Below are 23,809 nucleotides of genomic sequence, written 5' to 3'. Positions count from 1 at the left end.
TTTCTTCTGGGGCACAGTAGGCTACAAAGATAGAATTGCGGTCACCAAGGTTTATGTATCCATGAAGGGAGATAACATACTAGGGTGGCAAGCACAAACGTATTTAGTAATCTATCTCAATCCTAACAACAAAACGCTGATTTTGGTGCAAGAGGTGAGCAAAGCACTAGTGGGCATTGCAGAAGAATTCAAAGATGTTTTCACAGAACAGTTGGGATGCCACAAGCAGTATACCCACACAATAAGACTTAAAGGAAACATCTTTTGTTCTGAATAATATCGTTTCCTGTGTTTCTACTGTGAGCTGGAACATCGATGTTACAAGTACACTCTGGCACTTATCCAAGGGCCGCAGGGCTTTAGGGATAACACCTGGGGGTCAGGACTAACTCCAGGGTAAGCGGAGTTGGAACTATTAAGCTGTAATCTTCAGGAAGGTGTGCTTCTTGCAACTTTTGTGACCCTGTAGCATAACAGGAGGCTAGACAACTAGCACTTGGAGTCCACTCTTCTGTCCTAGGTTTAAGTGGGAGCAGGTCGAGCACTTGGCGGCTCTCTTCACAGGTTGCAGTAGGTGCATTCCTTACTCTGAAGTCCAAAGGGTTCAGCAGGTGCCATTATTCTTCTGTCTACCTCAGGTGCAGCAGTGTTATGAAGAAGGTATCCAGGGATGCTACTTTAATGCTATGCTCTAGCTTATGGGTGGGTGTGACTCCCTGACCAAAAGGGAAAAAGTTCCCCGGTGGAAGCCCTACCCACTTTTACATCACTTTCTGGGTGCACTGCTCTGCCAAAATCCAACATGGCAGAACCTTTCTTACCTGGGCATAGCTGTGGACATACACTGAGGTGTGTCTGGGGAAATAGGCACCGCCCCCAGGAAATCATTTCTGAAACAAGTTTTGCCCATTGGTATTGGTACCCCTCTGGCTACTTGAATAATGGCTGGTACAGGCGTAGGTGTGAGTTAGGGTATGCCCCTTTGAAGCTTGTGCAGATTATCAACACATCCTTAGACTATATTGTCAGTAGGTGTTCACACCTCTTCCCAGCCAAGGCTGTTTTGTTCCCTTTCACAAAGCCATTAACACCTCCCAGCAGGCTCCCAGGTGACAGTTGGGGATTACCTCTGAAAAGATTACCAGTGGCTTTTAAGCAGGAACTTTCTAAAATTGGTATATTCAAAATAGTAATCTAAAATATGCCTTTACCATCAGATTTGATTTTAAATTACTATTAATTTGAGTCATTGAGCGATGCTTGCGGCTATTCCCAAACTGAATCTAATCATTATAAGGTTTTATAATGTGACGCAGTACTTTTCTACAAGAAAGCCAGACTTGTCACAGTGAAATATGACTTTGGAGATTTTTCACTGCCACGATATGTAAATCTTAAGTACACATGTCCTACTTTTTTCAATGCCATTCAACTTGCCCTATGGGCATTTCGGTATATATAGATAAAGCAAGGACAACCCTATCTACCCAAGAGGACTAAGGTAACCATATTGTAATGCAACAGTCGTCCCATGGGACTTACTAACAGAGGGACCTTGTGTGTGCATCTAAGGTATCCAATTTGTTTGAAAAATATCATTCTTGGAGGCAAGATGGTGACCTCACCAGAGGAAAAACAGCTGCAACGACGGTGATACCTGGGCCAGGAAATTGATTAAACAAGGTGACCTACCCATTATGGGGAGTAAGCTGCAGTTCATCTGCTGCTGTGGTTTTGGCTGTCTGAGACCTTTGGGAATTCCAGGAACTTGCTTCTGAGGCATTGGCTGCTCGCAGCCTGGTGATGCATCCCAGCAAGTGGGTGGGCCGGCTAGAGGCATTAGCCGACGGTCTTCCTGTTTTCGGGACTGGTTCTACATGGCTGCTTGCAGTCCTCATTGTTATGGCTCCCAAAGCACCCAAACAACCCCGCTAGAAAGATTGTGTTTCAACACGGACGGGGGAGGCTGGTAGCTATAGGGCAGAAATCAGAGCTGATCTATGAGCAGCCAGGTAATGGTGCTGGTCCAGGTAATCCCAGTGACTTGTGACCTGTTAAACACAGGCCCAGCAGCTTGGGTGCAGTACGGAAGAATAATCTGGAAGACTTTTTAGTATGTTCTGGTGGGAAACCATTGTCCTCGTCTGTAGTAACCTTGGAACCGGGCAATGCATGTGCTTCTTCTGCTATTCCACAACCACCACATAAGGACATTTTTCAAATAAAAGATACACTTGCTAACTGGGTCCCTCAACCCCTCCAGGGCTCCCTGGTTGTGCAAGAGGGATATCAGCTTTCTCTCAAGCCCAGTCTAGTAGCTAATAGCAGTGGCAGGGAACTGCTCTTTAAGAAACAAGTGCAGAGGCTAACAGCGGGAGCCTCAACCTCCCCAGGGTCCACATCTGCTGAGCTAAGGGTACAGGAGAGCAAGTTGTAATGCTATGAGCCAGCAGCTAAGTTCTAAACTTGATCTAGAGTCCACGCAGAGTACCGAATCGTGAGGTGGCAGCTCACTAAATAATACAGTGGAAGGAGCTGATCATTTCTTTCCCTGACAGATGGCTTGGGCTCGGATGCTTCTAAATCTAGGATGATGGATCTAGCACCCCCTTATCAGATTCAAGCATCCCGGATGCACTAGAAACAGCACTGAAACGCCCTAGATCCCGTAACGGGACCAGAGGTCCCCTAAATACCCATAAAAGCTGTGGTAAAACCTTGCCGAGCACAGGGCTAAAATGGGACTATTCACATACTAGAATTATGGGTGATATGGAGGTCTCTACAAACTTACAGTCCTGAGATCAACTAGGGCTGGGAGGAGAATCCATGAGCCCTTCCCTGGGCTAAATCCTGGAGTCAATTAAAGAGCACTACGCCAAGACTCGGGCAGATGGTAAAAAACCTAGACAAGCACTGAAAAAGCTGGAGGGGGCTATCAGGAAAGTTGACAAATCCTGCATTGAAATTGGTGAAAAGTTGAACTGCTTAGAAGAAAGGTACTCAGTGGTCGAGGCAGAAATCATTAAGGTTAAGGACCAAGTTAAGTCCCAGGATGCCCAGCTTTCAGACGTGATGTGGAAGCTTGAAGACTTTGTAAATTGTCTGAGACAAAATAACTTCCTCTTCCTTGGAATAGAGGAAGGGTTAGAGGGAGACAATATAGAATTTTCATGTTGGACTTACTGAAAAATGTGCTTCCTGAACTGTCTGGGTGGAAGTGGGATGTATAAGTTCAGAGGTTGCACAGATTCTCCATGAACGTCAATAGCTATGGCAAGTACAAGGATAAGGGGGAACAGATTAACCCTGGGCGTAGTTCGCGAAGTAGCGCTACGCGTAGCTACGCAAAGTGCACTTCGCACTACGCGAGCTACGCATAGCACTTCCTGGACTGCGTAGTACCCTGTTCGCACTGTGCAAGATGCCGTTTTCAATTATTGCACAGTGCGGACAAGCATCCGGCACTGTGCAATTATTGAAAGCGACATCTTGCACAGTGCGACCTGTAGTTTTCTGCCGCTCGAGTAGATTTTTACTCGAGCGGCAGCTTTCTCAACGCGGACTGTTAGTTTCTCATCGCGAGCGGTCGCGAGCATACGCGACCACTCGCAATGAGATACCTGATCTCCCCGCGTTGAGAATCTCGCCGGGAGGTTTATTTTCCACGCTCGCAATCGCCAACTTGATGTTGCTCATCGCGAACGAGGAAAAAGTCTCGCTTTTATTTTGCTTGCTCGCGGTCGCCAACTTGACGTTGAGGACCGCGAGCAAGCAAAAATGACCGCTGCACTACGCAATGCTACGCTACGCATGTTTGCACTGTGCTACATGCAATTTGCGTAGTGCGAAGTAGCGTAAACTTCGCAAACTACGCGAGCATAGCGTAGTGCTTTGCCCAGGCTTAGAACAGATGAAACCCAGGGCAATACTATTTTTTGGGCAATCTCCTGTTGAGGCAAGCTATATTTGAGAAAGCCTGACCTGAGGACAGAAGAAATGACAGGGATTCCTCTTTTTTGTCCGTCCAGAATTCTGTCATACAACAGTGGAACGCAGATAGCACCTACACCGGTTGATAAAGCCTTTTCGAGATGCAGGGTTTGAAGCCTACTTACTGGTTGTTTTTTTCTTCAGAAATTCAAGCACAAGAATATTTGAGTGAATTATTGGCTGATTAGGCTGTTGGATAATCCGGTGTCCCAGCTTCGATACTACCCCTGGCATCCCTAGGGACTGCTTGATGTATGCTTAATGTATACTTTGAAGAGAAGCTGGCCCTAGGGCCATATAAGGGTAGCACAACGGGCTGATATCTTGTGATATCTCGTAAGATTGATCTCTGCTTTGTAGGTAATCTTTTTTTATTGTTTTCTCTTTTTCTCTGGTGGGAGGGGTGTGGTTGGGGTGGGGGGGGGCAATGGCACCTTTTTCAGCCTCCTTCACACAGACCCTGTTGGTGGTTTGGCTACCTCTAATGGATGGGAAGGGAACAGGGGGTGTGGCTGGGATGGGGGGATGGTGTGGGTGGGTAGCTCTAGAGGGGGACGGTAGGGTCAGGTCTATTGTGTAGTTGAGAAACAGCAAGCATTTATATGGATTGAAAAGCTAAAAAATCAGGGTAGGTTAGATTTAAATGCAAAAAAAAAAGAATCAGTAATGTGGCTAGGTCGTACGTCTCTAATGAGTAAGAGTGTATAGAAGATTGATGTAGGTGGTGAGCAATATCAGGGGGATAGCTAATTTGCTTATCGTTTCTGTAAACATTTGTGGGTTAAACTGTATCACTATAAAGAGAAGGATCCAAGAGGATCTAAAAAAGGTTAAAGCAGATATTTACTGTCTTCAACAAACCAATGTGGCCTGGGCGGATAAGGTCTTGTTGGAAACATTGGTATTGACTGTTCTTTTATGTACGTCTCAGGAAGCTAGAACTAAGGGAGTGGCAGTCTTAGTAAAATACCATCCACAGGGGATGCAAGGCTGTGGATAAGTATGGGAGATGGTGATGGTGGAGTGCAAGTACGGCTTGGGGGTCTTTTACACTTTGTTCACTTTACGCACCTATTTTAGATGATCCCGCATTGTTTAACTTCTTAGCAACAGAGCTTCCCACCTGGCCAGCCCCGTATATCTTATATGGGGATTTCAATTTAAACGGGCTAAAGAGGGGGTTAGGTAGGAATACAGCGAAGTATGCGGTTCGCAAACTACACACCAACTAGTTGAGGCAGAGGCAGACCTGGTAGATGCTGTGTCTTCTGGCCAAGAAGTGTCCCCTGTTGTGAATCATATAGCTATAATTACATCACAGTTGAATTAGTTTATGGCTAATAAGACAGCTGAGAAAAGGAATGTTTTGAATATAACAAACGGGTGGGGCGGGTGCTTGTGATTAGGTCAAGACAAAAGCATGTGGCAGGTCAGATCAGTGAAATCAGGGATGGGCATGGTAGTACTGTGAAAGATATGGCAGAGATTAGAGATGCCATCTGGAGATTCTATGCCAAATTATATAAAGCCTCAGTTACACCATGTTCTGATGCCCTAGATCAGAATCTATCATTAATTATGCACAATATAGCAACGCCGGAAGAGCATTCTTTGTTAGGGGCTGAATTTTCTCTAGATGAAATCCAGCTAGCGTACCGGGACCTGTCAGCCAGAAAAGTGGTGGGAACCGACTCGATTTCATTAGAATTTTATAAAATCTTTTCATCTGAACTTTTGGTTGAGCTGTTGGAGTTATTTAACAAGGTACGGCATGGAGAGCCCCCTCCAGGTTCATGGGCTACTGCCAAAATTATTGTTTTTTTAAAAAAAGGACAACGCAGCTATGGATTCAGGCTCCTATAGGCCAATTACATTACTAAACAGCAACATAAAACTTTAGGCCATGATTTTGGCAAATAGACTAGGCCAGTTTATTCATAGATTAGTATCAACTCTGCAGCACAGGTTTATTCTAGGGAGGGGGACCTCAGATCATGAGCAGCGTGTTATCGCACTGTTTGATGCTACGGAGTATCTGGAAGAACCGATGGGAGCTGTCATGTTGGATGACAAGAAGGCATTCAACAGAGTGTCATGGGAATATCTGTGGAAAGCCTACGGATTAGGGAGGGTCCTTTACTCAAGCAATTCGATTGATGTATTCTAATCCAGTAGATAGACTTCAGATTATGGGACAGGAATCTCAGCTTTTCTACGTAAAAAGAGGTACTAGGCAGGGCTGCCCAGGTTCCCCCTTGCTTTTTGCTTTATATATAGACCCCCTATTGTGAAACTGGAAGCTTCTATTGATGTGATGCCGATATGTCTACAAGGGTGGAAAACTAAGGTACTAGCTGATGCAGATGATGTTGCAATCGTTACAAGAGACCCTGATAAAGCTCTTTATGCAATTGAAAAAATAAGTGAGTCGCCCCACCTTTTATGTCGGACCATAATTCTCTTATCCTAAACATCAGCGGGCTTGGGCCCAGGGGGGATATCTCGAGCTGGAGCTTCGAAAAAGCCCTACTGTATGATGAGGGTTATCGATCACACATGCAGGGGTGGATTAAAGAGTTCTTGGAAAATAATATAGGCTCAGCAGCAGTGCGAACCATATGGGACGCAATGAAGGCGGGCATCCGAGGGGAGACCTTACGGTATTCTATAAGGAAGAATAAAAAAAACAAAATCGAGCTAGTAAAGGCAAAAGATAAAATGAAGCAAGCAGAGGAAAAACTAATCGTAGCAGTTAATTCAGGCGCAGAAATCGAAAATGCCCAGTTAGAAGTGATAGCCAGCAAGGCAGAAATAGGGGCCATATTTGCAGAAAAAACTGCTATGAAATGGGCCTCTGCCAGAGAGAATATATATGAATGTGGGGATAACATTGGCCACCAACTTGCCCTTAGAATTAGACAACAAGTGTCTGCAAGCGAAATTTTGTCAATTCAGCTCAGCTCTGGCGAGATCACAAAGGATGCAACTAAGATCCGCAATGAGTTCTGTGAGTTCTATCAGAACCTTTACTCTGAAGACAACACAGAGTCCTTAAAACTGAGAGAGGAGGAAAGCTTGGAATATCTAGAACAGTTCACCATAGCAGCACTCAGACTGGCAGATTACAACCAACTTGAGGAATCTCCCGGATGGGATGTGATAGCTAAAGCCATGGCAGGTCTCCCGGATCGGAAAGCGGCCGGCGTTGATCACATACCGGTTGAGGTTTATAAAATATTTGCCATTCAGATAAATGCCCTTCTTACTCTAATGGTAGTTTCCATCTTTAATGGTGAACCTCCTCCGGACTCTTGGTCCAACGCTAAGATAGTAATTTTCCCAAAAAAGGATAAATCTCCCGTAGAAATGGGATCGTACCGTCCAATAACCCTAATTAACTGTGACTCTAAGATTTATGCTAAAATATTCGCGACAAGTCTATCTTTGAGAATAGAGTATCTGGTATCACAGTGACAACATGGGTTTATCCCTAAAAAGAGCATGATGGAGCATATTCGTAGAGCTATCACCCTCTTGGATGCGGCTCAAGTAGCAGGAGACCCCATCTCACTAATTCTACTCGACGCTGAGAAAGCGTTTGACCGGGTCTCCTGGTCATTCCTCTGGGCCACCATGAGGAAAATGGGCTTTGGACCTAAGGCAATACAAGCCATACAAACTCTCTATTTAAATCCCATAGCTAATATATCAATTAATGGGACCCTGACAGAGCAGATTAAAATCTCACGGGGGACTCGCCAAGGTTGTCCGTGCTCACCTCTCCTCTTCGCTCTTTATATAGATCCTTTTAACAAGGCTATAGAAAACAACCAATCTATTCCAGCGGTGAGCAGATTTGGGCTAGATACTAAAATCATGGCTTACGCCGACAACTTAGCAGTAATGACCCCTGACCCAATGAGTGCCGTTAATGCTTTAGAACAAGAAGCAAACCAATTTGGGAAAATATCAGGCTACGCCCTGAATCAAGGCAAAACCCAGATCATCATTAATAATCAGATTGACTGGGAAGATAGCCGGGTTTTGTCAGTCAGCAAAATATCTGGGGGTCATTTTAACAGCTAATGTCGACTTGATAGTAGAAAGGAATTTGACCCCGTTAGCTACTGAAACTAAATGAGCACTTAAACGGCTAAATAATTTACATCTTACGTTAGTGGGGAGTTGTAATGTCATCAAAATGACCTACTTTCCTAAACTGCTGTTCTTTTTTAGGGCTATTCCTCTGGAGATGGGCAAAATAATGTTGCAGAGATTCGATCAGATCTTCTCTCAATTCATCTGGGCATACTCTCGTCCAAGGCGAGCTTTTAAACTGCTTTCTCTTCCCCGCGAGAGGGGCGGTTGGGCGCTGCCCAATTTAAGATTTTATTATTGGGCCTCGGTCATGCAATATAGCGCAGAGCTGCTTCAGGAATACTCACATACCGCAAATATAGGCCTACCATCTCCTTACCAACTGCTTTTGGGGGAAAGAGACTCGTGGCTGTCTTTGGAGACAGCTTTCCTTTGACTATTACAAACGGGTAAGATTTAAGACCTCAACAAATGCCTTTAAAGTTTTCTTCAACATCCGTAAAACTTTAGGGCTAGGTAGCCTGAACTACTATTCTCCCCATAATAACAACTCTAATCTACCTATGATTTTTGGGTCTTCTTACCTACCTGAACGGCATCGAGCTGGCATACTAAAAATGGGAGACCTGATAACCACAGATGGCATTAAACCCTTTTGTGCACTTAAAACTGAATGTCATCTGGGGGAATTGGAGTCTTTTAAATACATGGCTAAAAGAGACCTTTTGACCTGCAAGACCGGGGGGACTGCCGGCTTCTCTAGGGTAGACTTAATTGGCAAATTAAAAAACATCACCCCACCTAGGATTGGATATATATATATAATATATTAGTTAGTTTAATGCCTGACGATATGCATGCTACTGCCAATAAATGGCAAGTGAAATTGAACATCCCCTTTAACATATTCAATCAGGCCGTCCAATCAGCCAGGAGGGACTTACTCTCAGCCAAACTACAGGCACAATTTTTTAAAACCGCTTTTTTTCTATACATTACACCTGACCAAGTCGCTGAAGGGGTGCTGGAACGTTCTGTCCCAGATGTGCAGAGTTCAGTGTAGACTCGATACACATGTTTGCTACCTGTCCCCAACTTGCACCCCTATTGCATCAGATAAAAGATTTCCTTATTAAAGTTCTTTCTCGGGAATTCCAGCTGACCCCCACAATTGTCTTATTAGGCACGCAAGACAAGATTAGTAGAAACAATGGAGGTGCGCTTATTTTTGTGGCTATGACTATACTATGTCGCTGCATAGCTTCCTTTTGGAAAGACCCCAACCCTCCATCATTCTCTTATTGGCTAGCTCGATTGTTATCTACCTATCATATGGAAAAGGCTATATTTTCCAGAATGGGCTACCAAGGAAAAAATGAAAGGTCTGGCCATCTGGAAACCCCTATCTGTCTGGTTAAGATAGAGAAGGATTTAATTGGGGCTCTAGATACATAAATAAGTAATAATTTATGTTTTCCATCTTAGACAGGTAACATCTAAATCCAGGAAAGTCTTAGCTGGGGGGATTTTCCAGGTACTGGCTCGGCCCGATCTCAGATGAGACACTCAGCTATACATATTGTTTACGCCATAACAAGAGTCAACTGTATAAATCATAATAAATGGGATGTTCTACTTTTATCCTTTCTATTTTTTTTCTTTTTTCTTCCCTACATTCATTGGTTTATCGATTTTCGAACCTTTAGACATTAAACTCCTGCACTAGATCACTCACCAAGTTCCTATCCTAACGGTTAAAGCGTCGGGGGTGGGGGGGGGAAGGGGTGAGGCATGTGCTCGAATTGGATTTCTACTTCTGTATTTCGACTTTTGTACTTATAATAAAAAATAAAAATTAAAAAATAAAGAAAAATCTATCTACTCTAAAAAGGGCATCCCGGCCAAAGAGAAAGGGTTAGTCATCTGGGAACCCCTATCTAGTTGGCTCCACCAAACAAATCCTCAACAAAGCTAGGGAAAGAGGGAAATTTCCTTGATCTTTGTGTTTGAGTAGTATAAATATGAGAGTACAAACTTGCCCGCAGCACTGAAACCACTGAGATAGGATTGGTTTGGTATGGTAGCTATTTATATGGTAATCTACATTTTTTTTTAGCACTATTCTTTATGCATATTTTACTTTGCACTTTATTGCACCGAACACTTTACTCCCAAGGAGCGATTGTCAAGAATACTGAAAAACAGCCCTTTATGTACTTTTGTTAGGAAGTTTTAAAGAATTGGTTTACGAGCATTAACCAATATGTTACCAATATAGGTCAAGCTCAGAAGGACAGCTTAACATGGCGTATTATCTATTTGTATCTTTTGCACAAATTCTTATATGTTGCACTTCTGCACAGGTCACTTTACTTCCTAGGGATTTACTTTATGACAAATTCAATGATCCATTGCATTGCACTTTATGCAGTTTTTTTGCACTAAGGCTAAAAGCATATTTGTAGTAGTTTGTGCCTTTCATGCTTTTCGGGGCCTGAAATAATGGATTCAGCTAATGTGCCAATCAGAACTATCTACTTTTGGCACTGGCACATGTTAAATTGCTAAGGCTCGGGGCAGGGGGGTTGCTGTACTGTGTTGCTTTGTTTTCTTTGTTGATGGCATATTTAAAAAGCAATACAAAATAAAGAAAGAAAAAAAAGAAAAAAGAAATAAAAAAAATAATAAGTGGAACATTTGGAGCTTACTCCGAGTATGCATTAAATAAGGATAAGACGCAAATAGTGGCGAATCGATTTACAGGCACCCGTGATAGTCGGGTGGTAAATCAAGCCGTGTATTTAGGAGTCGTTATTTCAGTTAATTTGGGAAAAGTGATTGAATTGATTTCTCACCAATTATTGAAAAATCAAAAAAAGGACTTTTTAAGGTGGAATAATCTACATCTTTCTATTATGGGAAAGTGTGATTTAGTGAAAATGATCTTTCTGCCCAAATTACTGTATCTGTTTCGTACAATCCCTCTTGAATTCGGAAATGCCTGGTTTAAAAGTATAGACGCCCCTGTGGCTAGATTTATCTGGTCCTTTGGGACAGGTAGGTAATCCAATAGGTATTTGTGCCTCCCCAGGGAAAGGGGGTGTTGCGCACTGCCAAATTCTAAACTATACTATTTAGCGTCAACCTTGGAATATCTTTATCCTCTTTTCGATAATACGGCAGGTGCGGAGCCAGAAGAGAGTAATGGGGACTGCAGTTAAAGGCTGTCTGCAGAAATCTTTTGACCCAAAGTATTATGAAAGAACCAGATTTAAGATCATGACAGCGGCATTTAGGAATTGGACGGGGATCAGGAAGGTATAGTCGGTATACCCCTCTGTTTCGGAACAGCCAACTGCCTGTAATATTTCATGATGGATGTTTCTCCAAAGGGGAACAAGCCCATATAGGCAGGCTGGGAGACTTGCTTTTGGGCAAACATGTGACATCCTTTGCAAAGATTCAAACTAGGTTTAACATTGGGGTTTGTGATTTTTGTAAAAATATTTACATCTCAGGGACTTTCTGTTGAAAAAGGTGGGTGGCATAGCAGGTTTTGCTGAGGTGTGCCTATTGGAAATTCTGAAGGGGGGACGGTGTATTCAATCACACAAATATATGGCTGCCTCAGCAAAGGGATCCCAGATGATTTAGAATAGCATGAATGCAAGTAGGGGATGAGAGTGGAGGTGGAATGCTCTTGCCTTCTGGAATCTTTAGATATGGGGAGCACAATTTTGTGCTCATCTAATTTGCAAACCCAACATTATAAGATGATCTTTGATCTATACATTACCCCCGCTAAAATAGCCAGTTCTGAGAGTGGCGGCTGGGACCGGATGCACGTGATACCAAAAGCCAAGCTCAGACCTGGTTCATATGTTTTGTACATGTCGCTGCCTTAATGTGCCTTGGGCTGAAATTGCACTATTTCTAAATAAAATCCTTAAAAAGAATATTACCCTGTTACTGCAAGTTATGATGCTGGGCATCGATGATGCATCCAGAGGGATCAGGGCTGAACAAATTGTTATTGCAATGGCAGTCTTTAGACTCTGGGCCCTATTACGATGACGGGCGGACTTTCCTCCGCTCGACATTGTCTCGGCTATGGGACCATACGACATCCGGTCGGCGGTCCCGACCGACTGATTAGGATGCGACTGAAAACTGTTCAGTCACATCCCCATAGTTTACAACGGGAGCGTGTATTACGGCTGGAATACATGCTCCCATTGTAAAATAGAAGGTGCAGTTCATCTCTGCACCTCGTGGCAGGCATCTCAAGGTGCCTGCCACGGGCTGCAGAGATCAACAGGGGGGCAATATAAGTGCCACCTTGGCCTCCATCCGGGGGCTGTGCTCCCATTGGGGCACTGCTGGGGGCCCTCAAAGTCGACTTTCTACAGCCTTTCTATTTCAAAAAGGACGGCACAGAAAGGCTGTCGAAATCCGACATCGTAATCCCTCAGACAGAAAGAGCCACCCTTGGGAATACTAACAGCATTCTTAATAGCAGACAGGCTCACTCAGCCTGTTGGAAACCCGTCGGAATGACCGGTCTGATTCCTTTCCGACCGATCTATTGTAATGAGGCGGGCGGAAAGGAATCCGACTGGAAAAATACGATACTGTAGGAAAGGCTCTGACCGACGGTCAGAGCCTTCCCCGACAGCATCTTAATCATCCCCTAAGTGTTGCTTCTGCATGAGTGGATCTTCTGCTTCCCAGATTACATCAATGGAAGGAGCGCTTTTAAACTAGAGAAGGCACTTTACGAGCAGAAGGGGAAAAAAGAGAAAATAAAGGGAAAGAGGATATGGGGGCCCCTACTGGAATGGGAGGCTTCTTATCAATGGTAGGAGGATCTCTAGAGGAAAATATAACAGTTCTGTAGATAGATTTTGAAGTTGCATTTGCTCAACCCAGAAGTTAATCTTATCTTTTGTACTGTATTGTAGGTTAACTCTTTGCACTAAATCTCACGGATGAATTCGAATTGTGCTGAATGGCCATCTTTTTAGCTTGACCTTTATTCATCTATTGGATATGATTCTATTTATGATCTTTCCATGTAATACTTGCTGCTGTAGATTTGTTATTCTCAATAAAAGAATATAATAAAAAAAGAAAAAAGAAAAATATCATTCTTAACTTAACCACCGAGACAATAAGTAATAAATATAGGACACTATATTAGTTTACATAATTTGTTGATCAGCCTTATTCAGAGAAAGGTGTAATAAATACAAAATGTGATCATGGTGCAGATGATGAAGGGCTCAAATCATGAACACGTTTACAACCTATATGACACAAGAGACTGTACATTCCCCAGTGGTTGAACAATAACTTCAAATTAGTTTGAAACAGAGATAGTGGCAATCTGTCCACAATATCTCCTAGTGCTATATAGCCGTTAGACAATCAACGGGGGGCTTGTCCATGTTTTGACCTCAGATGACTATTAGGGCTCCCTTAATACTTCTGCACCTGACTAATATACTTGCATGGGAAAAAGAAAGAAAGAAATCTACAGTCCACCAGACCGAATCCAAACAAATGCTTCCTGCTTCACCACTTTAATCACCACCTTGATCATGAGTACAATGATACTTCCTGAATTCATCAGTCACACCAGCTGTGGTAGGACCAAAAATGATCAATTACCACCTATTACACTATTTTTTTGCAGTTCACCTACATGATTCCCCATGCACCCCAAAATATTCTCATGCAAACTACTTCCACCACTAAAATAACATCAAAGATGTATGTGTACGGTTAATACCTAAATCATCTTCTTGTGCTTCAGCTGCCTTATCTAAACTACGAGGTCCACATATTCATAATATTCTTACATCGGCCTAGTTTACCAGGTATCTCACGTGGATACTGCAATCGCCTAGTACTCTATATCACCAAGTGCAATACGTGTTGAATAATTAATACCCCAGTAAGTCAATAGAATGAGTCTTAACTCTTACTCAAGCAGTGTATATTTCAATTCTCTTACTCCTAATGCCTCTGCAGGATTAGTTGGAGCACAACATTCAGCAGACATCTGAAAAATGTTATAAGTTTGATAATCAATATTGGCCAAGGACTGTGTATGAGATTTTTCAGATGTCTGCTGAATATTTTGCTCCAACTGGTTCCGTACTCTGAATAAGGCTGATATGTAAAGGGCACACAAAATCAATAAAATAGGGTTCCTGAAAATGCATAATAGGTGCAGAACAGGGGTAAATATAAAAGAAACACAGAATAGTTGTCTACCCCAGAGATCATAAATACTCATAAGTAAACAGTAATAAATACACAGTCACTTGCTTGTCAACCTTAAATGTAATGCCCAGCAGTTCTCAAAGTGGTATAATTATTGATTCAGTTCAGGTTCTCATTTGATGTATACCTCAATATGCAAATACATTTTATTCAAGTTCACACTCTTACTCAAGCGTAGGATGGAATAATAATAAGATGATTACTCTTTCAGGCACCTCAGTGTCAGATGAGGAGGGGAGCTCCAATCATTTTGATCAGTATGGTGAAAGATGCCTGCAACATGTGAGACAAAAATCCAACAGCCTTCTTTAGGGCATATGAGAGGCAATTATTGAAGCCAGCCACAGGGGGTAGATGAGAGCCAGATATCCCAATAAAGACATGTCTCATCAGTATCTTCGAACACAACGGCAAGAATATCAGAGAACGAAATGATGTCTCCATATAGTGTATATACTTTTGGGGTAGGCGGTTGTTGTAGTTCTTAAACAAACATAGAGTGTCCTGTACTTATTACTAATTGTTTCCATTGTTCAATTAAGAGTAATATTTACAATTGAATCGGGTACCTCAGATGTGTACTTGAGGTCCTCCTGTTAATGAATCCCACAGGACAATTGAGGTATTGTACTATGGCCATTTAGGGCCTTCTTTAGGGATGACTTATACGTGTTAAAAAGGAAGGTTTGTGCCTGCTACAGGGAGATTTTAACAGACCCATATGACAGTTTCAAAACTGCCATGCTAGGCTGTTCTGGCAGGCCTAGAGTGAATGTTTTACATGCTCACTTTAATTGTAGCACAAATATTGCTGGAGTCCACTAGTGATGGTTAACTTACAGGTCCTGGGTACACAGCGTAATATATACTAGGGACTGATAGGTAAGGTAAATATGTAATTAAGGTATTAGCCATTTCTACATTCTTTTAGAGGTTGGAGCAAAAACACTGGGCACTGAATGGCAGCTCCATAGTCTTCAGAGTCCATACATAAGCAAGACAATGTAGCAAAAAGTAGGGGATGACCATGCAAAAAGGGCATAGCCTTACAGGGAAGTTTTCTACATCAGCATTTCTGTTACCTAAGCATGGTTGGGTACAGCTCACCAGAGAACAGGTAGCAACAGACGAAGGAAGCAGCCAGGCACCCCTTGCCCAGCACAGCCAGTGATGCACGCAGTATCTGCATCTCTTTAGGGAGACAAGAAAGGGAAGACAGTTTTAAGTAGAAATGGAACATTATTATTACTACCATATTTTGTTGCTTAAATCTAAGCAGCGTATTAGACTGTTAGTCATATAAGACATCGATTACTGCAGCAAACATCTATTTAACATTTTCACCTTGACAATTACTTTAACGTTGTATCCCCTGATTTCAATTGCCAGTTACAGCACCACTATGACTTCAATCTATATCAGTCAGCTTAACAATGAACCAAACTATAGCCTTCATGCTAACTGTAAACCTAACCTTGATTCTAACATTAAACCAAGCCCTAATGCTAAGATGAATATTTTTCAAACTCTTAGCCAAATCCCACTTTTACCCCTAAGTCAAATGAAAATATTTTCAAAACATGTATGCATGAGATTTCACATGGATCGCTGAGAACACACAGAATTCCACATTTGAATGTATTAGATGTCAGAGAAAATAAAATCTACTGTACGTGTTTGCAAATTATGAAGACAGATCTGTTGCTGCTACTAAATATGTGCTTCAGTACGTAGGCGAGTAAATTGATGTTTAAAGATACTTATTTATTTTTACGCTGTGATCAAAATAGGCAACAACAGAAATTTATGGCAATGGGACACCTATTAAATATTTGCAGCTGGCTCACACACCAACCTCTTAGAAAGATGCAGGAGAACTATTGTTTTCCATAGGCACAGCCATTGTAAACATCCTGCTCAGCACACAACGTCCAGCTGACATAGCTGCCTATGTAGGCGATCCTTTGACAACAGGTCAGACATTTTGTTTTCTGCCCAGAACTGCCTTTTACATCTTTTGACGCCAGGCAGAAGACATTGATCATATACCCTGTATGCAGGTCGGGAACTCCAAGTATGTCAGAGGCAATGCCCTTCCTTTTTTAAAGACAGTCCTTCACTACCTTGGGTGTTTGTCACTGGAAAATGAAACAAATGCTCACTGGTTCTCCATGCCATTATTGGATGGATGTGTTACTGAAACTACTCCTGACATGTCTAATTACGGCAGGCTCCACTGTCCAATGTGTTTTGCGATTGGCCCATCATTCTTAACATAATGGCGTAGTCAAAAAGTAGAATATAAGACAAGACTAAGACAGGGTTATCACATTTGAGGAATTTTAGGGCCAGGAAGTGCCTTGGGCCAGCACCCCTCAAACTTACAAGGTAAAATATAATCATAAGCCTCACCCAACAAGCCTTACTGACAATGCCCACATACACACAGAGATCTAAATGACCCAATGCTCACAAATCATTCGCACAACTCAGACTGAATCTCCTACACATCCCACTAACACACACCAAGAGAACTCCAGATCCAACTCATGCTCCTTAACATTAACTCAGCAGTCTTCCACACACCAGACATTTGAGACCTCAGCATCTGTCGCAAGCTTGATACCCTCTTGATTACATAAACATGGTTCATTCCCACATCTCGCACATCCTAGACGCCCCTTTTTCCCACAGGCTACAGCATCCATCATATGACCTGTGCACATAACAAGGGAGAAAGTCAACTCTTGGGTGACTTTGACCTCCCAGACAACAGAATCACAAAAAAGCCAACAAAACCTCCTCAATCTCCTCCAAAGACTTGTGGTACAGCATGCCATAGAACCAACACACTCTAACGGGCATATCCTCAGCCCTGTGCTCCCATCATCTCGAACAATCCAATGCTAACTACCCATACCCCTGGACAGAAAGGACCACTTTGCCATTCCTATATCTCTGTTCAGCATCCTACCAACAAACAAAGACCAAGTAAAAGAGAATACCAAACTTTTACATCCTTCAAAGACTTCTCCGTAGACCACCTAATCCTTGTACTCACCTTTTTTAGAAAACTATGTGAACATGCAGCCCTCAAATAAAACATGCACGTGTTAGCCAAAGCCTTCAGCAATCTGGTACTCTAAAGACCTTGAGGGCATTAAACAATCCATCCACAGACAGGAAAGTAAATGGAAGAAAACCAGAACTCTTGATATCCTCACGATACTGAAGTCTCTGCGCAACACCCAGACAGCTCATCACATCAGACAAAGTGAAGTATTATAACAGCACCGTCAATGAAGCCATCAACAGATCCAGAATGCTTTTCAAGACAATCAAGCATTGCTTTCGGATCAAAACGTGTATCAGACATGTTTCGTATTACTTGTGAGATGTTAACATTTATGTAAATGCTTATGTCATTAGATTTCATAAGATAGAAATCTAGGTAAAGTACATCGTAACTGAATAAACTGCTTTATTGTGACTGAGTAAAACTTGTGCAAAGACATAAGAAGTACAAAATTACTAATAAGTTCACAAGTGCACAGCTGTGTTTTGTGCGCTCTAGAGAACTTGAAGGTTTTGCAGCTCTAAACTAATAGAACCATAAATGCATATTTTTAGTTAGATTATTTGAGAGCAATCAATTGCAACACCTCTAGCAATCATCGCAAGAAAAAAACATATGGCCTAATAGCAAATTAGGGAACTATTGAAATCAATGGACAACAAAGTGAACTAATGTTTGATACTGGGATTTTTTAAACAAAATTATTGTAGATGTCTACATATATATTTTGCTTGAAATCTGTTTTTAAAGGTCTTCCATAAAACAAAACAAGATGTAGTCTTGAATCTAAAACTGCACCACTTAAGTAAACCCCGACACATTAGTACATTTCGATGCAATGATATAGAGATGCTACGATACTGTGATAGCAGCTACAGACGCGGGAAATCCAACGGCTGTGTGCCACAGGTAGGTATGCATGACAGATAACAAAGAACATTGAAACAAAAAGTGCCTCAGGTTTCAAGTCATAATGTCTCCCTTAGAACCCCAGATCCTTCTCATCGCCTTGGAGTAGCACATGCCAGGCCTCTCTGGTGGAGTGGCAGCAGGCAAGTGCCTAGCATTATGGCCACTACTGTGATTACTGGTGGGCTGTCTAGTCAAAGAGCTGTAGCGCTTCAAGCTTTAGTGAGTTTAAGCAAGTATACTCAAGGCGAGAGAGATAATCGAATACGTATGACATATTTATCAGTATGGGCCAATTTATTGGACAGCTGCTCCATTGCTATACCGTGCTATAGGTACGTAAACCAATGGGAAATGGGAGGGGACAATCGTTTTCTTCCAGGCGAGAGCTATGAGCTTTTTTGAAGCAGTTAGCATGTGGCTAATGAGCCGCCAGTCGGTATGCGTCATAACCTCATGTGTGTGGTGCCGGATATCTCATATGATAGTAGAGTAGGAGGTAGAGATTGGAAATCCTACAGTACCCTTGATGTGTCCAAGAATTTCCTTCCAGTATGTGGTGATAAGAGAGCAAGACCGCCAGATTTGGCAGAAGTCTCCTGGTTCTACTCCGCATTGCCAACAGAGGATAGAGGATGTACGGTAAATGGTGCTTTGGTCAAAGGGCTTGATGTTTCCTCCCACAAAGAGGTTGCGCAGAGTCCTACACTCACCGGACTTCCAGATAGGAACACATGGGGGTTGAGGGCAAGGGTAAATTCTCGGCTAAGGGCAATTGGCCTGTTGGGGAAGGGAAGGTTGTGAGATCCCTCCAAAGAGACAGTTTATCCCAAATCTCTATGACTGCTTTGGTGGGAGTAGCTATGTATGCACTTTTTGTTCTGGTGTGCTTATGGAGCAAGCTAAGTCCCATAAAGGGCAACAAGCCACATCTATGTGGAACCAGTGTTTATCGCTTGCGTGTACGACCTGTTCAGAGATAAATCTGAGGTGAGCTGCCCAATAGTATTCGAGTGGGGGATCACTGATATAATATTGGGAACACAGATATCATTCACACAAACATATTGTGTTAAAAATATTGGATACAAAAAATATAGTTTGTGTATACCTATAAAAGTAAGTACAAAAATATCAGAGAAAAAAGATCGTTTCACACTAATACCGTAAATTAATACAACAACTTCAGTTTTCATATATATATATATATATATATATATATATATATATATATATATATATATATATATATATATATATATATATATATATACTATATATAGTATAACATAGTCAATATCAAATATTTTAATATAGAACATTCATATAATGTAAATTAAATAAATTTGAGTTACATTTAATAATATTTATAAATGAATACTTACATAAAAATACACGCATAAATATATATTGAAATTTGAACAAGTGGTCACAGTGTGGGACCGCCGAACACTGGCGGTTGACTTACTTATGGTCGATTGTAGTGCGATATGGATGGATGTCTTTTCCAATGACAATGGCATAACATCTTGTCTGTTTGCTTACCAGCAGCTGACAGAACTTTGAACTTGCTGTGGCCATAAGGTACCTCGTAGAATACTGGTGTATCATTCATTACAATGTGTCTACTTTAAACATTGTGTCTGGCTAGACACATGATTTTGCCTTGACGAAGCCTGTAACTTGGTGAATTGCATTGGCTGCACTTATCTACATCTAGTGAAGAAGCAATTGATTGACGAAACACAGAATCAACCGAAAAAGGTTCATTTCCTCTTGATGTTCTATGTACCAATTTTGCATGTGTACTCTTTTGTTGCCTCTCAATTGTGTTTCAATAAATATATATTTTATATGTTCATATATACAGATATTTAACATAACACTATTATTTAGAAATATATTGAATATTTTTATTTGTATTTTTATTTGCTACTATAAAAAATAAATATATATGAAGAATTTACTATTTACCATTCGCGCTCCAGTCTACACAACAGTAGGAAACTGTACTGTACTATTGTCACTGTTTTTAGATTGCTCCGAGGTTTTCTGTGCAATGAGAGGCCTAGAGGTTAATACCTCAAAGACCAAACTCTTAATGCTGAACCCTCACAAATAATTTAAAGGCAAGTTAACACTGGGTGGGATTCCCTTGTAGAGAGTGAACACCTTCGATTACCCCGGCGTCAATCTCTCAGAGGATTTGTCTTGGAAGCACCATGTAATGAAGCGGACTCTCCAGCATAGACAGACCACTGGGGTTTTGATCAAAGAGCATAGGACCTCCCAGAGCAAACCAGAAGCAGCCCCACTCCATTTATATGATCACAGGGAAGTAGGTTCAGCTCTGTATGTGGTCGAGCTTTGGGGCTTCGAAAAATTAGACGGCCTTCTTACGACAGAGAATACATTTTTGAGAGCTCTATGCTCACTTCCTCAGAGTACCCCTCTTCACCCACTAAGACTGGACATGGGCAGTTCCTCAATTGTGGAGAAAGCTAAGCTTTGCCCCCTATTGTTTTGGTTGTGTTTAAAATCAACTCCTGAGCTTCTCCCTTATGCTGATGCCCTTGTCGAAGTAAGCGCTCTTGACTGCTTCAAGAAAATTGGTTGGTTCCTTAAAGTGAAGTCCTTGCTTACCATTATAGGGCTGAAGGGATAGTGGGACACAAAGGACCCAGCATTATTGCCTAGCAAAGACCTGATTAAGAAACAATATTGGAATTGGGTGGCCCAGTCCTCTATCTCTCATTCGTCCTGGGGCTGACTCACAATGGATTTTATGGAATTTAAACTGTCAGGTGTTTATGAACAACATCTGGAGGCCATCATGATCCCGCAGGATAGGAAGCTGTATATGCAATTCAGATTTGGCTCCCTCCCAGTGAATACTTTTATAGCCTCTTGATGGCAGCCTTCCACCACAATGCAGTGTTGTCCACGTTGTCCTCTTGTTGCTGAGTCATTTAGTCACATTTTTTTATGTGTCCCATGTACCATTCTCCAACAGCCAAATGGCTAGCTCCTGTTTGTAGGCAGCTTGGCCTCCATTGCCATTGCGAGGCACTGCACATTTTAAAATCAGACTCTAGTCTTCTATTTGACTGTGCAATTGTCAAGTTTCTCCGCAAAATGTGAATCATTAGAAGATCAGTGCTGAAAATGTACCCGATTGTAACTTTTCTAATTAACTTTATAACCTCTTTTTAAATAAATAATATGTTTCTTAGCTCTGGTTATAAAGCCAATTTTTAGCATTGTGACTGCATGGCTGGCCATGCTGCCTAATTCCATCGCAGCATAGGCTTTTGTTGACACACACTTTATAAGCCAGTTTTATCTTTTTATATTAGTATTAAGGATAATCAATCAAGTTGAAACTTTTTAGATCTATTGATAACAAATTTTGGTATGTTTTTATCTTGTTTCCTTGTATTGTATGCATATGCACTTTTATGGTCGCAATGACCGAAATAAAGCTTATATGATTAATTGACTACTCCCACTCCAGTCAGCGCAACAGTAGGGAAAGTGTTAAACAACAAAAAAAACCATAAAGAAATACAGAAGCAAGCATTCATCTAAAAAATATACAATTGATTTAATATTTTATATAATTCACAAACAAATATAAAATAAATCCAAATTTTTATTTCAGTGGGAAGGTTGGAGATTTTCTAAATTCAAGAGGCCGCTCATCATACATACTATATTCGTTTGATGTACTTGCACTACTCCCAAGGCTCAATATGAGGATTCTAACTTAGTTTCCAATTTCAAATACTTCCACATTTACAGAATGTTTTAACATTTTCAATTCTACATTTTGCTTTTTTCAATATACATTTTATTAATCTGTTGATATTATTTAATCTTCTAAGCAGTCACTGACGCTCTGAGTGGGCTTTGCAGAACCTCAGGGATCCCCAGACTACAGGTTAAGAACCGCAACTCTAGAATACTGACATTTATCTTGTCATTTTCACAATCATATTTAGTTACCTCAAAATAAACAGTCACTGCAAATTCTCCCTCAATTGTCCTCATAGCTTTCTCTCCTTCTACTGTTATCAACATGGCACTGATATGGGGAATGGCTGACCAATGAAGATGGAGAATGCATAATCGTGCTGCTCCGGCCCACACATCGCCTGCATTCCCACCAGGCAGGTAGTACTTTCTGCTGGGTGGTGTAGCTTTCCGTCCTCCCTCGGGGTGGATAAGGTTACATCTGCTCTTTGTGCCACCCAGGGGCCGGAAGCTGCTGATAGGGACCGCACCCCGAGTGAGGCAATGGGGCTGGAGGACGGAAGAGGCAGCAAAGACTGGTGGGACACAGTGCTTCCAGTTTCCATGTAGGCCTGTGTGGGGGTGCCTAGTGGAAGCAAGAGGGGCCTTTTATAAGCAGTGGTGGAGGCTCCTGGTGAGAAGCGACTACTCTTCCCCTCCCCACAACTGAAGATTGTGCGGATTAAACTTCTTGCCTCCCTAGGCGAACAGGGTCTATGGTATGAACCCTGATGACTGGCCCACATCAGGGGTCCATCGTTCATCCGGGGCTCATTGTGGCAGCTGCTTGTGCCAGCCCTTCCCTGTTGGGGGTGACTGGCAGACTGTGTTCAGGGGAGGCCCTCTGTTCTCCACATTGCTGCCCTGGCTTTTCATGATGGTGGCCCTTCAAGAGAAGCAGGACCTCAGACAAGCAGCTGACCTACTGTGGAATGGCGATTCTTGCTGCAATATGACTGAAGGAGAACTGTGGCCTTGATGGGGTGACTTCGCACCAGCAGAAATATGACCACAATCACTCACACCATCGGAAGTCTGCCAGTGGCCCGCCCAGCTCTGCGTCTCAGCACTGTCGCTACTCAACATTGACCACCATTCATAGACTCCCTGACAAGTTGCACCTGATCCGTGCAGCGGTCCATGAATCGAAAACTGTGATGGAATCCAAAATCAACACCCTCTCTTTTCACTTCAATCTGATTGGAGAAGACTACTTTAAAACAAAAGCCAGGCTGACTGCAATGGAGCAGAAGATTCAGAAGTTGTAGCCCCAATGGATAGATGCAGCGCAGTGCATATAAGAACTCACGGGGAGGATCCCATTTCTGAAGGAACGAGCAGAAGATGCAGAAGGACGAGCCTGTCATAATAACCTGCAGATTATTGGACTATCAGAGTTTGTAGAGTGAAAGTATCTCTGTTGTATGTAGAACACTGACTTCAGGTGGAAATCTGCCCTGGAGGGCTATTCGCGATGTTCCTTGTGGAGCGAGCCCACTGGGTCCCAGCCAGATTGCCTTCTCCTGGAGTTCTTTCACTGCCGATGATGGCCATATTCCTAAAATACAGGGACCACATACTGTGAAAGGCTAGAGAACAGCATCCTATCATGGTGGGGGCATCCTGTGTCTCAGTCGTCCCAGATTCACGCTA

The 23,809-nt window shown here is 42.2% G+C and overlaps 1 pseudogene across 1 annotated transcript in view; it reads right to left on the bottom strand.

Annotated features, from left to right (window-relative positions):
- Positions 1-23,809, bottom strand: part of LOC146798600 (solute carrier family 22 member 6-A-like) — a 540,325-nt pseudogene that overhangs the window by 34,056 nt on the left and 482,460 nt on the right. The window contains exon 8 of the transcript XR_014969190.1: positions 15,462-15,570. The product of XR_014969190.1 is annotated as a solute carrier family 22 member 6-A-like (transcript). The remainder of the gene's footprint in view (positions 1-15,461; positions 15,571-23,809) is intronic.

This window comes from Triturus cristatus, chromosome 9 (genome assembly GCF_964204655.1).
Source record: "Triturus cristatus chromosome 9, aTriCri1.1, whole genome shotgun sequence".
Lineage (NCBI taxonomy): Eukaryota > Metazoa > Chordata > Amphibia > Caudata > Salamandridae > Triturus > Triturus cristatus.
This window is presented reverse-complemented; position numbering and strand designations above follow the sequence as displayed.